The sequence below is a fragment of the Genypterus blacodes genome, unplaced genomic scaffold, assembly GCF_046128005.1.
Source record: "Genypterus blacodes isolate CSIRO-AG114 ecotype Tasmania unplaced genomic scaffold, CSIRO-AGI_Gbla_v1 ptg000070l_1, whole genome shotgun sequence".
In the NCBI taxonomy this organism is placed as follows: Eukaryota; Metazoa; Chordata; class Actinopteri; order Ophidiiformes; family Ophidiidae; genus Genypterus; species Genypterus blacodes.
This window is the reverse complement of record NW_027466880.1, coordinates 1,267,111-1,282,965: the sequence shown is the minus strand read 5'-3', so window position 1 is coordinate 1,282,965 and position 15,855 is coordinate 1,267,111. Positions and strand designations below refer to the sequence as shown.

Below are 15,855 nucleotides of genomic sequence, written 5' to 3'. Positions count from 1 at the left end.
TGCTGTAGCTCTGATTTGCGCCTCTGCAGGTATTTTCTCCACAGTAATAGCTGCTGAGGATCATGGGTAATGTAGTTTTAGAGCCATTCACGTTACCAAACCTGACAGAATAACAGAGTTTTAATTATTTATACGTGGTTGCTTTGCGATAACTTTATAGTATTGTTACATTATGCTGGAAACTTGTAAGATTCTTTTTTTTTTCAGATCATTGATTTTATCCTTAAATACCTGCTTCACTACTTTATTGCTTGGTCAATACACAAAGGAGCGAGGTTTAGATTGCTGCTTTAATGAGCAAATTCTCTTAATGTGGACTCTAGAGGAGCCCAGTGAAGAACAATCAGTAAATCCTGACAACATGGAAGATCTCAAAGGCTCAAAGGAGGCTGGTTGTGGAGAAAAATGCACTCGCATTTTAGCACTTCAGAAGTCTGGGAAATGGCCAAAGAAATTAAATTGACCGTTTCATGGCAGCCACTCAGGGTTTGATGTCATCCTGTAGCTCATTTAACAATTTCACAAAAAGCACTTGGTGACACAACAGTGACTCATAGAAAGGGATTGGTGTGGAACAACAACAGCCAAACCTTTTATCAATAACTGCCAATAGACAAGTGTAACATTGTAGGTGCATATTTCAGAATGTCAACATAAAGGTGAATATAAATGTTTAATAGAACATATAATTTGCACATATTTACATATTAACCATTTTCAATGTAGATATATCTATCTAAACAGCCATTCTGGTGCAATAACACAATTAAAATGTTATTTCTATGTATCAAAGTAAGGTGAGACGTCTCGTGAGAACTAAGATGAGAAGAATTCTGATGGCATAGAAGTGCATCTGTTATCAATATCCATATGTTATAATGGATACATTGTGGCAGAGTTTTGTGTTGGTTTTTCCTTTACTCTCCCACACAAGGAAAAGATAAACTATTGTATTTCAGATGATTACCAAAAAAATAGCAATATTGTGCACAGTTGACCAACAAAAGCAAACCAAAATTGGTGTTTCACTGTCTTCCTTTATTGGGCGAAGGCTGCTGCTCCCTGAGCTTCATTGCTTCATTTCATTAAATTTCTCTTTCATATTGCAATGCAAAGTCAATCTTCCTCTTTTATTGCTTTCTACCCCGGTTTTTGCAACCATTGTCTAAATGTTCCATTGGGGAGAGCTTCTGCAGCCTCATTTATTCACCGAACAATAGTATAGTCTGAATTATTGCTGATTAATTAAGCACATATGAGTGTACCATGAGGCGCTGTCACTTGAGTAATTACCAATTATCCAGGATTTTGCTTTAAAAGCTTTATTATTCTTACTCTGGATCCTGCCCTTGGTGTGTTTTGTCATAAGATGTCCTTGTTTGTCTAATTGGTGGCACTTTGGATGGCGGCTGTTCCGCTGTAATGACCCCGGGGGTTCTAGAGGGGGGAATGGAATAATACAAATAGCCGGTGTGATCTTTGTGCTCCTCTTTCTACAGGCATATGGACGCAGTTTGTTTGACTGCTTTTGTATTAGATTGTAAATGCAGATAGAGTTTTTTTTCCTTTCAAAAGGAAACACTCAAAAAACACTAAAATCACTGTAAATGTTCACAAAACATTCACAAAATCACTTTGTTTAGTTAACATTTCTTGTGGAAGCACAGTGGTACATTTGGGAGTAGAAATAGTTCAAATATATTAAATACTTATTATATTTTATGAGTGGTAGTTGCTAAAAACTACAACGAATTCTGTCAGAATAAAAAAATATAGGGGTAAATGAATAATGACCAAAACATTTTTAAAAAACAACAACAGACATCTAACAACAAAAGAATCAGAGTGTGAATCTATTAAGGACAGTGAGGGCAGGCAAAGCATTTGTCCAAAATACATAGATAAATAAATCATTCAATAAAAAAACAATGACCGAATGATCAGATCTTGTTTCAACATATCTGTATTTCTTTTTTATCCTCCCCATTCTGTCTTTATTCCTCAAATCACTCAAACCGGAGACTAAAAGGTTTGAACTGAACTCTTCTCTTATTGTGAGCACTTGGGTTTTGTATATTTACTGTAATCACTGTGAATCGCCTTATTCACTGATTGCAGGTCTTTGTCTTTCATCAACGTAACAGTAACATTGGCTGGGGGCGGGAGGGCGGGGGGTACCTCGCTCTTCACTTGTCCACCGGGACAGGAGCGTTGGCGGGCGGCGGTGAAGCAGCACCTGCCGCCGCTGGCCACGGAGCTTCTTCGGGCGGGCGGGCGGAGCGCCACAACAAAAGGAGAAGCAATCTGCCGCCGCCGCATCTGAGACCGGACAGGAGGCATCAAGTGACATAGAGCACCACGGCGATACCGGAAGTGTAATTTCAAAATAAAATATAGGGTTGAAGTTTCTTTCTAAAGGCTTTCACAACATGGGTTGCAGGGAGGCACTGTTGCAAATCTGTAAAAACGTCATGCTTGTGACTTCAATCACCACCTGCTGTGGAAAAACACCAAATTGTTTATAATTTCCTTTTCCTTATAGACCCACACGCTTAACACAAGGTGATGAGCTCAATGTACACAGTTTAACAAGGAAATGTGCTTTTTTGTATACATACTGCATACTTTTTTCTCCTCATTTGTAGCCGCTGATATTGTGAGTGAAAAACAGAAAAGTTTGGCTCTGTGGGACTTCTCAGCTGTCTATTAAAGGTGTCGTGGAATAATACACATCCTACGCCAATCAGAAATGGCACAGCAGGTGTTTTCCTTTACCAGTAAAGGGCAAAACACCTTCTGTCACAGCGTTGAGTGGGGAATGTTTCCAGCTATAATGAGCAACGAAGTGCCGTTTTTCTTGATTTACAAACTTACACCAAGAAATGAGGGTTAGATTTTCTCAAGTATGTAAAAATCTGTCATCTTGTTACAGATGTTAGCAATCAGCGTTTCCTCAGTCAGATAACAGGTCATGATTATTTCATGAACCACTGAATCTCACTAATTGGATCCATGTGTGTTTTGTGCTACTGGGGAATGTGGGAATGTGGGACTGTTGGACCATAGGAATGACTTACCTTTGACAACATCGTGACCCTCATATCAGGATAGGTAAGGTGACACGTCACTCAAAATTGAAAGTGTATAAGTTTTGTTTCAGCTCAATCTCTTATTCTTTGGAATACAACACTGCAAGAGGGAGGTACCAACTCTTGAGGAAGTGAACGGACTTGTTTTAGTGAATAAAGTATGCTTAAAGCAAAGAGAGACAGAGAAAATATACAGTGCTGAGGTTCCAGGGAGGCATCAACGTGCAACCTTGTTATCGGGATGCTGTATGAAATGTAAGACCTCATTGGGGGTGGGGGCATCACGCTGTCTACGCCAATCCTTCCTCCTTCACCGTAATCATCCACTTATAGAATACTGCATAAACACAGAAAATTAACCTTCACACACTGCATTAGTGAAACTGTGATTGAAGCCCGCAGAGAAAGCCCAATTATTAATGCGTGATTTAATGTGGAATGTCATGACCGGAAGTAGTTTTATTAATTTAACGAACTTTCATTGGTGAAAGGAGAGGGTAATAGAAATAAAGGAAGGATGCAGAGGAGAGAGAGAGAGAGAGAGAGAGAGAGAGAGAGAGAGAGAGAGAGAGAGAGAGAGAGAGAGAGAGAGAGAGAGAGAGAGAGAGAGAGAGAGAGAGAGAGAGAGAGAGAGAGAGAGAGAGAGAGAGAGAGAGAGAGAGAGAGAGAGAGAGAGAGGAGAGGCTGGAGGAGGAGGTACACGGGGCTCACGAAGGAAGGAGAACAGTAACAAACCTGCGCGACACGGTAGCATCAAACAAAACACAGCGCCGCTTTGCCCTGAACAAGCGAGCAGCATCACCCCGCCTCCCGCGCATCATCCGCGGCTCACCGCATCGCCACTGCCCGGGAAGGAAAGACCGTCTACGCTATTTTGCATCTACAGTAAGGTAAACAAACCCACCACGTCCCGCTAACACCTTTGTATTCTTTCCACGTCGTAGTCATTTCTCGTCTCTTTTCGGCTCTTAAAACGATTTGTGTGCGGGGTTTTTCCGAAAGCTGGTGTCGGTTGTTTCACCGGGGCTAATATCAATGGATACCCGGCTTTAGGGGTCGTTTTGATGCGATAACCCGCGCGTGCGTCGGGCAGACCTCCGAGCAGATGCCGTTACCAGTAATGTTGCCTCGCGGGTGAATGTTACACCAAACTCCGTTCAAAAAATCGGATATTTAAACGTTTCGTCGCTTTTTGACGATGGTGCGCACCTGGAAGAACACAACCGTAGATCTTTCCCTCACCGCTGCGAGCCAGTCTCCACACCGGATCGCATTTTAGTGCATATTCAGCACTCATTTTGTTGTTAGAAATATAAATAAAGTGGTCCGCGTTGCGTTTTTACCACCTGTGTTCTGCCAGCTCAAAGTTGATGTTATACGGGATTCGCCAAGGTACGGAGGTTTATCATTTCTTGGAATAATAATGCAGATAACTCCAAGAAGTAACTCGCATTTTTAAAGTCCATATGCTGGGGACAAGGGTTTGGATCGTGCAGACTGGGGGCCCAAAGTCCCAGCTGGTGGTTTGAAAGGTTTGTAGAGATCTTAAATGGATGGAGGACAGCAGGTGGCAGGTCTTATTGTCTGAACTCTGAACCCATGCAGATTAAAGTGTATAGAGCACTTTCATTAAAGCTAAATTAAAAAGAGATGCTTGAAGAAGTGGGATGTAATTTCAGGTTATTTGTGCTTTTGAAACGATGTTTAGTTGAAGATAAGGATTTTGGACATCGTTACCACATTGATGGGTGCTGAACTATCTGAAAAAGATCATATGTTTCCTATAGGATGCATTCTATCTAATATTCAATTGTAAAGGTACGTTTTAACCACTTTTTACAATACATTTTCTCTAGATTTGGTGATTATTTGTGTCATTTCTATAGTGACTTATACATGAGAAAAATGTTTGAATCTGGATTTGTACCTTTTGGTGGTTAATATACCATCCTTTAAAGTTGAATTCCCTTAATGTATACACCATCCGCTGCAGCTAGAGATGAATAGTGAAGATGCCCAGATAGAAAAATGTCTATGTGTGTTTATTGAATCTGCAAAAGTCGAAAGGTGCTCGATTGCTGACGCCATCCGACAAATCAGTGCAAGCTTGATCTGCACCTCACTGTTGCAGAGTATGGACGGTTGGGTCAAAGGAAGGCAATGCACATTCATTTGATATACATATTCCTTATTTATGCTGTAAACAATTGTGCCTTTCCTGAAATTCCTGTATTTTCTTTTTACAAGTATGAATTTGGTGTAGAGACGAGTTAGACATCAGAGGCTTATTTGCAGCAGCTTGTCAGTGACTCATCCCAGTGCTTGTGAAATACTGTGTTTGCTGTTAAAACAGAACAAAGAAGCAAAGCTGGACAAGACACCAAGTGGAAATGTTAGCGCAGGGCTGTAAATGTGAAGTTTTGGCAGAGCGTGATGCTGTAGCGTTGTGGGATGGGACGCAGACTCTCATGGTGAGGCAGGATCTTTGAGTGGTGGAGAATTCAACTATCTGTGGTTAATCCCACATTAATACAACAGTGCCATTAATGATCTAATTTACAATGACTTTTTTACTGTAAGTACTTAAACCTAAATTACAACAGCAACATCAGTGAGTGTACATGTTTGTGATTTAAAGTTTTCTATAGTTTCAATTAACAATTAACTATAATTTAAAAAGGATGTTATTTTTTTATTTTGATGTTGTTGTTTTCAGTTAGTGGCTGTTTTTTTTGGATTCCGAGTGACTGTGAACATGTGAGAGTTTGAGTGTGAACTGCGTTGAGTTTCAAGAGATTTAGGGGGAAGTATTGGTCTCTAACAATGTGTAGCATACCTATGGAGACCACAGAAGGTAACCTAATGCAAACAAGTCGTTCGGGCTTACTTACTGCTGTCGGGAGTGGAATGAGATTTGGATTTGACTTCCCCTAGCTGCTGGGATGATGTGGATTTACCTTTTTTTTTAAGCGCACAGCGAACAATCTTAGCAGACAAAAGACCTCTGATGATTTCATGGTTGTGCAGTTGTTTGTTTTGGTTGGCTTGTTACTCGTCATGACAGCTACACCCCGTGGGCCTGACTCCTTCCTCCTCCTTCCTCCCTCCTCGTAGCCTCTGATAATCAGAAACATCAAAACAATAATAATAATGAAATAACAAAACAATCATTACTTAAAGTTTTATGGTTAATCACCTAGTTCCCTGGGAAACTAAAGATCGGCAAAGTCGGGCGACTTCGAGGATTTTATGTAATTAAAGCTCTTTCACTGGATAATGAAGATAATGAAGATGTGCTGTCAAACCTTTGAAATCATTAGCAAACCACAGCTGCTCTCCTCTTGTTACTGTTATCTGGCTTCTTACCCCAAATCTCTCTCACCCTGACACGTCTACAGTTTGCTCCTCAGAGGCTCCACGGTCTTGCAAAGGCGGCTATCAAACCACAACTGCAATGGCGTAGACTGCATCTATATAACACAGCTATGACGAAACAGTAAAGCCTTCACTTCAACCCTTTGTTACTCATAGACCCCTTGGTAAATGGCTCTTTGTCCTCTAATAAGGGGTAAGATTGGGGGGTCAATCCCTCCATCTCGGACAGATATGTGAAATGTCACGAATGCTAAACGTCTGAACTGCTCCATAGTGTCGCAAAGATATGGAGATATGGAGATGGCAGGGAGAGAGCTTTGTGCTTTGCAAAGAATCCACCCTGGTATCTGATCTAGGAGACGTCTGCTACGTCTTGCCGACTTCTAATGGCTGAAATCATAGGATATGTGTCTACTTTGCATTCCTGCTCTTATTTTTTTCGAATTCTTTCAAATTTCTTTGGACAACCAGACAATACCACCCACATGTTTCTATCAACTCCAACCGAGGTGCAATTTGGGTGACAACATCAACGATACCATCAGATTTGGGGGCCAGTACCTCCAAATCAAAGAGCAAGGGGCCTCCGTCTCTGTAGAGCTGCAGTTGACCTTTGATATTGAACCGTCACGAAAGGAGAAATTCGTCCCTAGAAAAGAGAGACGCCATCTCTCACATACAGTCGCAATTTATTCTTTGAGAGAGATATTTGACTTAGAAAACTGTTTTACAGCCTTGTTAAGCTGCAGGCACTTGTACTTCTCCGGGTGAAGAGGCTAGTTCATGCCCTTCCCATGGAGATAGTTGAAAGTGGAAGTAGATGAGATGGTTCAAATGAAATTGAATACCGCCTACCAAAATGCAATTACATTTCATCACACGATAACCTTTAAAGGAACTTCCTGTAAAGACCAATGGACTGCGAGGGAGCGTCCATTTATAGAGCAAACATTATTATAAGACGCTTGGCCTCATCTGTCGTCTTTTGGAATTGATGAATATTTGATAGGTCAGCATTCGGGCTGGAAGCTTTAAGCCCGTTTCTCTCGTCGTCTCTTGTTCTTTGCTGTGTTTTCACACACACGATCCCTCATTTGCCCTCCGCTCCTATAGTCATATACCTATTTTGTTGCCTGTTTGAACTCTATGTAACACACACCAAGAAGCTGGCGCAGGTCTACATCAGAGGGAAAACACTGCATTCACACAATCACACACACACACATCCTCTCCTGTACTGGCATTTAGCAAGAAACGCGGCGTGAGCAGCAAACATAGACGCAATTAACAGAATTCAGCCATTAAGTGATGATCGTGTTCACAAGATGTTGTTGTGAAACAAATTAAGCCTCAGAGGTAGCAGTGAGCGTTTTCTTTCTCTGTGTTTTAAATAGTGTGTGTGTGTGTGTGTGTGTGTGTATGTGTGTGTGTGTGTGTGTGTAAGACTGGGTAGGAATGCAGGATGGCCTGTTTGATTGTGCTTGTGTCAGAGCATAATATGAATATAAGAAGTGATTAAAGGTATTGTGAGGTAGGAAAACATCAAGTGTGGTTCTTCATAATCTAGTTTTGCTTTAAGCTGAACCGTCACGTAGGTTTGTGTGGTTGAGTATTCCTCAGAGTGTGAGAAGGTTTACCGAAGACTGCTGGTAGATACAGAGGCCTTGCAGCAGGTCGGTTCCAAATTAAAACCCAGTGAAGCGCTGAACAGGAGAACATGCTGCAGACTGCTAATAGCAGGAGGAGACCAGGAAGCTGTCACAGCGGTAACGCTAGCAAAGATGGCAGCGAAATCCACTGAGAATACAGCCAGGTGTCGTTAATACAAGTGCAAAAGCCTCCCTGCTAATCTGTGATGATGCTCCCAGCTGCGGTACTCAAGCCTGCCGGGTCACCGTGGCTCTGCTCCTCTTCCTCTACCGCTATCACTGTGCATTTTCAGCCTTAATGTTTCATATCATGACGTCAAACCCCCTACATCCTGTCTCTGAATCTACATTGATGACCCCATAGAACCTTGACATTAGGAGGGAAATATCCCCTCTGTCCGTACCCAAAGAGCAATGCAAGGTGCACTTCTGGAGGACAGGATGAGCGGTGCGATGACATCATTACAGCCCACCTGAGACGGCACCACATCAGCCTTAAGTGGATGGGAGGAGATGGCACCGGACATGGCAGGCTGAAGGACTGTCTCTGAGGGAACCACACAGCTTAAAGAAAAGACCTTCATAGCGCCACTGAGACCAAGAAGCTCTGTGGAGAGGAAAGATCTGTACGGCACAACAAGCCACCATCCTTCATCCCCTCCATCTGCACGTGCCGCAATACCATCCATGAATCAAGAAATTGGCCTCTTCAACCATCTCAAGTATCTCAAATAACCACTGTAATTACCATCAAGAGAATAGTCACGTTTGAATGGAGTGATTGCAGGATGATGGAGATGGAGGCGGATCACACTTGTGTGTGTTGTGAGACACTAAAACATGTCTCATTAACATGTTCTCCTATTGAGAGGGGTTGCTCAGGTTTGTTCGGTTGTGCCTGTCCTGGTTGATAATGCCAATGCAGTCTGACTTCGTTGCCTGGTTCAATAATGTATTCACATCCAGGTTAAGTGGACAGTTATTCACATTTTCACAGGATAATAACACAGATAATGGAGTGGCTGTGGAGTGGCTTCATCATGGCCATATGGGCCGTCAGGGTAACAGCCTTTTATCGCTTTAAGTTCTTATAGATCTAAGGCAAATGTCTGCTTGAAGGGTGAGGCAGCTACGATACACACGTCACATTAATAACCTATCACTTCTGTATGGACAAGACACACACACCCGAGGTTGCTGAGGATTCAGTGGGATGAAACCTTTTCTGTTGCTAATGCAGTTTTAGAGTCATGACGCTTAAAAAGTTGGACTTCAGTCTCAGGTTCACCGAGTCGGAGTTATTTGATCTGGGGTATGGAGCAACTTTCATTTTGGCTCAGTTCTTTCAAAGCCCAGCAGCATACTGGCACCGAAACTCTGCCTCTTCTGAGGTTTATTTCCAAGACTGAAATGTTCCTCCTATTGTCTCTCCATGCAGCACAGCTCGGCACATCTGTTGATTTGATAATAAGACTTATACTCCTCTTCACTAAATCTGACCACCTCTTGTGTGTAAGGTTGCCAAGATGATCTCAGTAGTAAAGGAGTACTGGCATTCATTTATTCCCACAACTCCCGACTGTAACTCTTTAATTTACGGGGTTTTTTACGGAGCGGCCCACAGTTTTCGTAGTCACACACACACAGGATGAACCACTGCCAGTGCTGTCTGACCTAAAATCGTTAATAAGTACGCTTTATGTAAATATAGACGCCTACGCCCTGGGATCCAGGCACGAAGCCACTCGGGCACAGGCGGCGAGCTGGAGTGATGCAACACGGCGCCGGCTTCACATTTACTCAGTCTGGGAAAGAATCCACACAGGAGATTTTATCCTAAACTGCCCCAGAAAACTCTCCTGCAGACGATGAATAGAGGCTCTCAGCAGATAAACCACACACGGGTTCTTTTAATTGGCTATTAAACAGCTTTTTCCACTTCACCATTTTGTCTCAGACCATGGTATCAGAGGTCAGGCTTTAGCGCTGAAACCATGAGTCGGTTTTGATTACTTAACTGAAAGAAATGGGTTTGATTGACAGCGACTAATAGCAGACAGCAACCCAAAGGCGTTGACGTTTGCCGATGTGTTTAAGGTCTCAGCATCAATAGGAATTGAAAGATGTCATGACGGCGAGAGAAGAACACAAAGGGGGGAACTCATAAAGACACACGGATCGCACGCGGATCAAATCTTGCCATTTAACATGCGAGACAGATTTTTAACCCAAATGCCATAGTGACGCCTCTTTAATGGCCAAACGCTGAAGGAAGCCGGTGATGAACGAGGGGAAGATGGCCCCGCTTGATGCACTTAGCTGTCTGCCGCCGTGTTGTATGAATTATCACCAAAATGTCAATTTACCATCTGCAACACAACATCTGGTCTATAAATACAGTTTGAGCCCTTGATGATTAAGTGTTAGTAACATTAGGTGATTAGCTCTTGGTTGATTAGTCACAGTCGATTGTGAAAAGACTTAACAGGTAATTTATGAAGGATTTATGATAGTTTTGTCGCAAAAAGGAAGAAAATATCAGAATTCTGTAGGAGACAAGAGCGACATCGTCCTTCCCACAATCCTTTCAATGTTTCATGTCGCTTCGGTTTGACTTTACACGCTTTAAAACCAATAGGTAGGAACTAAAGTATGTCACATAGGAATCAGCTAGAGTCGGAGTTACCTGGTTCCTACTACGGCGAGTTCTCTGCTCGCATTTGCAGCACATTTAAAGTACGGTGGAGATTATGGAAATGAGACCAGCCGACGTCTATAATGCGACCGCACGCATGCAGAGAAGGCACAGCTGCAGTATGCGGGGATGCTGCTCTTCCCAGGAATCTGTCTTGTAATAAAGGATAATGAGATTTATCCGTGCCACAGCAAATGCTTAATAATGATCTCGATTCAACAGTCTTATTGCCTTTTTAATTTTAGCTCTCTGGACAGAGTTGACCTATATATGTAAGACATTTACCTTACATATCTCTGCCAATCACTACTTTGTCTGGTCGCGGTCGATTCCTCGTCGGCTCTCGGTTCTTTGAGTCGCTGTTAGTGTCTGCTCAGTCTGAACGGTGCTTGGCTTTTTATTTTATGTCGGAAAAAAAAGGAGAAGAAAGAATCGAGCAAAGCGCAGCTCATCAGTTTATTTGTGTTGTATAAGAAGCGGGAGAAACAAAACGTAGACGCCTTTCATTACAGTTAGCTGTTCTGTTTTCTGTTTTAAAGCGTCAATATCTGCCTCATAGATCAGTGTCACCTGTCTGTCCCCCTGCCTGTCTTCCTCTCCCTTCATCTCCCTCGATACCCGTTTTGAGCTGTGTGACAGATGAGGCGGGACAGAGAGAAACCAATATTACGCGGGGTTGTCGCTCCGCGGGGGCCCTGGCGGCGCCGTGCCTCTCAGCGGAGGTCACGCCGTCTGGGTTGGGGGTCTCTGGAGAGGCAGGGTGTCTCCAGATAAGAAGGGCTGACGGGGAAATGTGTTTTTTAATATTACCTGACGCCCAGCTGGATGGGAATGGGCCGATCGGGGCGTTGTGTTGGCACTGGCTGTGTGTGTGTGAGACTTGAAATATTTCATCAGTATGTTTGGAGACATTTCAAAAATCAAAACAATTTCAAGAAACTGCTGGGTCTTTGAGGAGTTACAGCTTCCAGAAGTTACTCATGAGCCTAAAAGTAGGACCTAAAATGCATCACTGAGAATTATTGGCCTGTTTTAATAATGATTTCCTTCCCTGAGACTCCAGAGTCCAGGGCAAACATGGTGGTCTCAGAAGAACTTCAATGGACAAGCTGTCTCCGCCTACGGCCCTCGGTGCAGCGCTGACCTTATTTCAGCGGGCCGTAAGTCAGTCCTGCGTGGGGTCAAGCTGCAAAGTTAAGAGGAAGCGGCGGCGACGCCTGCTGAGAGGGGGCTCTCACATCAGAGGTCAGAAGTGACACATCCGCAAATTTTTGGGTCACCACGCTTCACATGTGCTAATGCGGCCACACAAAGCACACACTGACGAGGAGGAGCTCGTCCTTCAGGCAGGGGGGACAAACTGGGCCGTGCTGCGGGAAGGACAAAGTAGAGTAGGGAGTGTGTTTTTACGGACGTTAACACATCCTGTCTTTGTAAGGCTGCATGGCCGACGGGGAGAATTTGTGCTGGTAGACGGCAGTAACTCATTCCCAGGTTTGTAACCACGCCGACCGAAATATTGGGGGCCATTTTAAAACATAGTGGAGGCACTTTGTGAAACATCACAACCAGCGGGGAAGCAGCTGCTGCAGGTCTTTGGCCATATGGTTCGACATGTGCTCACCTAAATTGCTTTCCAAAAACCTCCGATTTATCGCTGACTCCGCAGTTACCACGGCACCTCCAAGGACTTCCTCCTTCCAGGGATTTTGTTGGCACCGACTTGAATCTGTAGTCTAATTTCCACTTGTGGATTGTCGAGTGGATCTCATGTTTAATGCTGTAAGTATGGTCTCTCACTGCCCACCTCGATGTCGCCTTTTAAGCCAGTTAAAGCAACAGGTCATGTATCGTCTGCAAATTGACCCCATTACATCGTCCCACGGATCCTGTACTGCTCACTCTGCATTTTTACCTTCATCGATTGAAGTCATTTGTAGTGTAGGAGTGCATGTAAACGCACTCTACGGGTGTGTGGTTTTATTCATATTCACACATCTGCTTCTTCTTCCTATCTGGGTCCGCGAAGTGTGTGTGTGTGTTTTCTCTCTGAGGATACAAACACACGCACTTACTCATTCTCTCATGACTGCTTAAGTGTCCTCTCTTTGAGTGGGCGCTCTGACTGTTGTTGTGATGGTAATATAGCAGGGTGTACTGTAAGTTTTGCTATTTGTGTGCGTGTATGTGTGTGTGTGTGTGTGTGTGTGTGCGTGCCTGCACTGCAGTCAATGCTTCTCTGTTGAAGTGGCAAAAGGAGACTTACAGACCAACTATTGTTCCCCAACGATCAGAAGACATCAATGCAAATACAAACACACACAACACACACAACACACACACACACTCACTCACACAGATAATAGATGTGTTTCTCAAGAGCGGTGATGAAGTCAGCCACAGTGTGCATGAAGTCATCGTAGCTCTCAGGCAGGCGCCTTTGTTATGAGTTACACACTACTCGACGGTCCAAATCATCCTTTAATGGCTGTACGTAATTCTGCTGCCTTATGTGCTACACACAGTAGATTGAGAATTATGTTATTATAACAGTATTTATAAGGAGCCCTGCTTTCTCTGTATAGAGTCCATCATTTGTTTAGGAGACGCCGTGGCTCTCACTGGGTTTTTCACTAGATTTGATTTGTGGCAATTAGTTTTTCAAAATTGGCCGTATCTCTGGCATCATAATGAGCCGCCGTGTTCTTTTCTCTGTTGCAGTCTTTGAGCTGTAAAATGAGAAGAATATTTCAACCAGAAAACTGATATTCTTGTAAGTTAACAGACGTGTGTTATGAGTGTTTTTGCTTTATTTATTTCTCTGGTTAAAGATGTAAATATGACACGTTAGGGCATCAATAAATAGCTTCCATAGATTTCTCTGCTCACAGTTGCATCTTCAGTGAGAGCATGTTTGCCTCATACTCCATTCTTGAGTTTACATGTCACCATCTGATGTTAAGGAGATGAAACTATTAATTCAAACAAAGAAGTATCTATATTTGATACCAACCCCCTTTGTCTGAACTCTATTGATTAGAATCGGCATGATCAATAGTGTTAAAGGCCGCGCTGAGGTCAAGCAGGACCAGAAGGGAGCACTCTCCTCAATCAGCAGCCATACATAAATCATTCGTAGCCCCAATAAGGGAGGTTGTAAATATGTACGTGTATGAAAACAGAGTTCAGAGCGAGATCGTTTCACAAGTGGCACAAAAAGGACACAAAAATGTTGGAAGTTGCAATTTGCTACAGATCTGGTGGACTCATTTCATTTTTGCTGGCAAGCGCATGAGTGATGATCGCACACCAAACCTTTGTTCGACAAAGACGGGCTCACGTTTTATTCTAACTTAAAGGAAAAGGAAGGAAGGTTGTCTCGTTTGTCCTGGCAGGAATCTCACCAGGGACGAAAGCAAATTAACAAAAGACGGTCCATGGAGAGTTCCCTCAGTGAAGGTCGAGCACAGAACAGATATGCATAAACAAACACAATGAATAGATCTGAAGACAAAACTTCAGCACACACACACACACACACACACACAAACACACACACACACACACACACACACACACACACAAACAGGCTGAGTGCTCCAAATCGCTGAGCTCTCTGACATTTTGATTCTGGAAACAGGCGGAGCTCCTCTAGCCTTCTCAATCGGAGCATTTAAGTATTCTCCAAAGATAGAAACCCCAAAATGGACCAGACACACAGCTGAACTTACACACAATTTGGTCTGAATGCAGAACAATCCCTCTTGTCATCTGTTACAAAGGTCACAAGTTGTTGTTTTTTTTCTAATTTTCAAAAGGGCGACTTCACGCAGCAGCGACGCTCGACAGGAGGGATTTAGCTCAGGCAATTTCATTTCTTTCTCAGACCCAGCGCCCTCCGCACGCTCTGCGGTGCCGGCGTCAGGTCGGCACGGATCAGACAAACAGATTGAACATCTTGCCGGCCATCTGCATGTTTGGAGAATTGGAGGGGTTGAGGGCCGACTTGCTCGCGCTGGTATTTCATGCATGGCTTACCAGACAAAGGAGAGCGGCACAGCTGGTCCAGGCTGTCCCCACAGCAGAGGGTCCAGCCGCTCCATCGTGGCCCCTGTACGCTTCCCAAGAAGGAAAATACGTCCTGCAAAGGCGCAAGATGCGGACATTTAGCTTCTAATGGGGTGTGTGTCTAATTGTAATTTGTCCAACATATGCATTTTATATATACTGTATGTTCTATATTTATAAATATAATCTGTATATTGTCCTTTTTTCATGCCAGTGCAGCTTGAAGAAGTCCAAACTGACACAAATCTGAATTGTCAGTCTTATTGATTGCACACAGTCACGTTAGGGTTATTTGATGATGGGACGTTTCCAGTTGGAAACACTGGATCAGAGTAACAGGGGACACAGTGTGAAATTCACACCAGTACAAGCTGCTAACGTGGTGAACTCTGAGTTATCTGTCAAACTGCACTTCACAAAATCACGACTTCAGCTAACTGAGTGTGGTGATGACACCTCTGAGGCAGGGAGATAGGAAAAGAGAGGTTTGTCTGTGTGTGTGTGTGTGTGTGTGTGTGTGTGTGCGTAGTAGGATTCCGGTCACGACAGTGATCTGATCTCACTTATGAAGGGACAGTGAGGGATTTGCTGCCTCTTGCTTTCAGCATCTCCGTTTCTGAATCAACAGAGACAGACCTGTGTATGTTTGTGTTTGTGTTAGTGTGTGTGTGTGTCCACCAACATGTCAGTCACTGAATCAGCAGGTAGTAGCACATGTGTGTTGCTCTCTCTGCACTCTATGATCTACAAGGATGTTTGCGAGTCAATGCGTGTGATCATGTCTGGTGTGTGTGTGTGTGTACATGTGTGTGTGATGGGCGTTACATGTATAGTGTATATGTTAGCCTGATAAAAATACCGTCAGTTATATGGACACTCAGGGAGGATACTTATATGCACCCTTCTCTCCTTTCCTTCTATCAGTCATCCCTCAAGTATTTCCCCCTTTCTTTCCTCCCTCTACTACCTTGTTACAGTC

At 43.4% G+C, this 15,855-nt stretch overlaps 1 protein-coding gene across 1 annotated transcript in view; it reads left to right on the top strand.

Annotated features, from left to right (window-relative positions):
• The first annotated feature begins 3,658 nt into the window (after positions 1 to 3,658).
• cntn2 (contactin 2) overlaps positions 3,659 to 15,855 on the top strand; it is a 30,059-nt gene continuing 17,862 nt past the window's right edge. The window contains exon 1 of the mRNA XM_076156538.1: positions 3,659 to 3,979. The gene's annotated coding sequence lies outside the window, so the exon portion shown is untranslated. The remainder of the gene's footprint in view (positions 3,980 to 15,855) is intronic.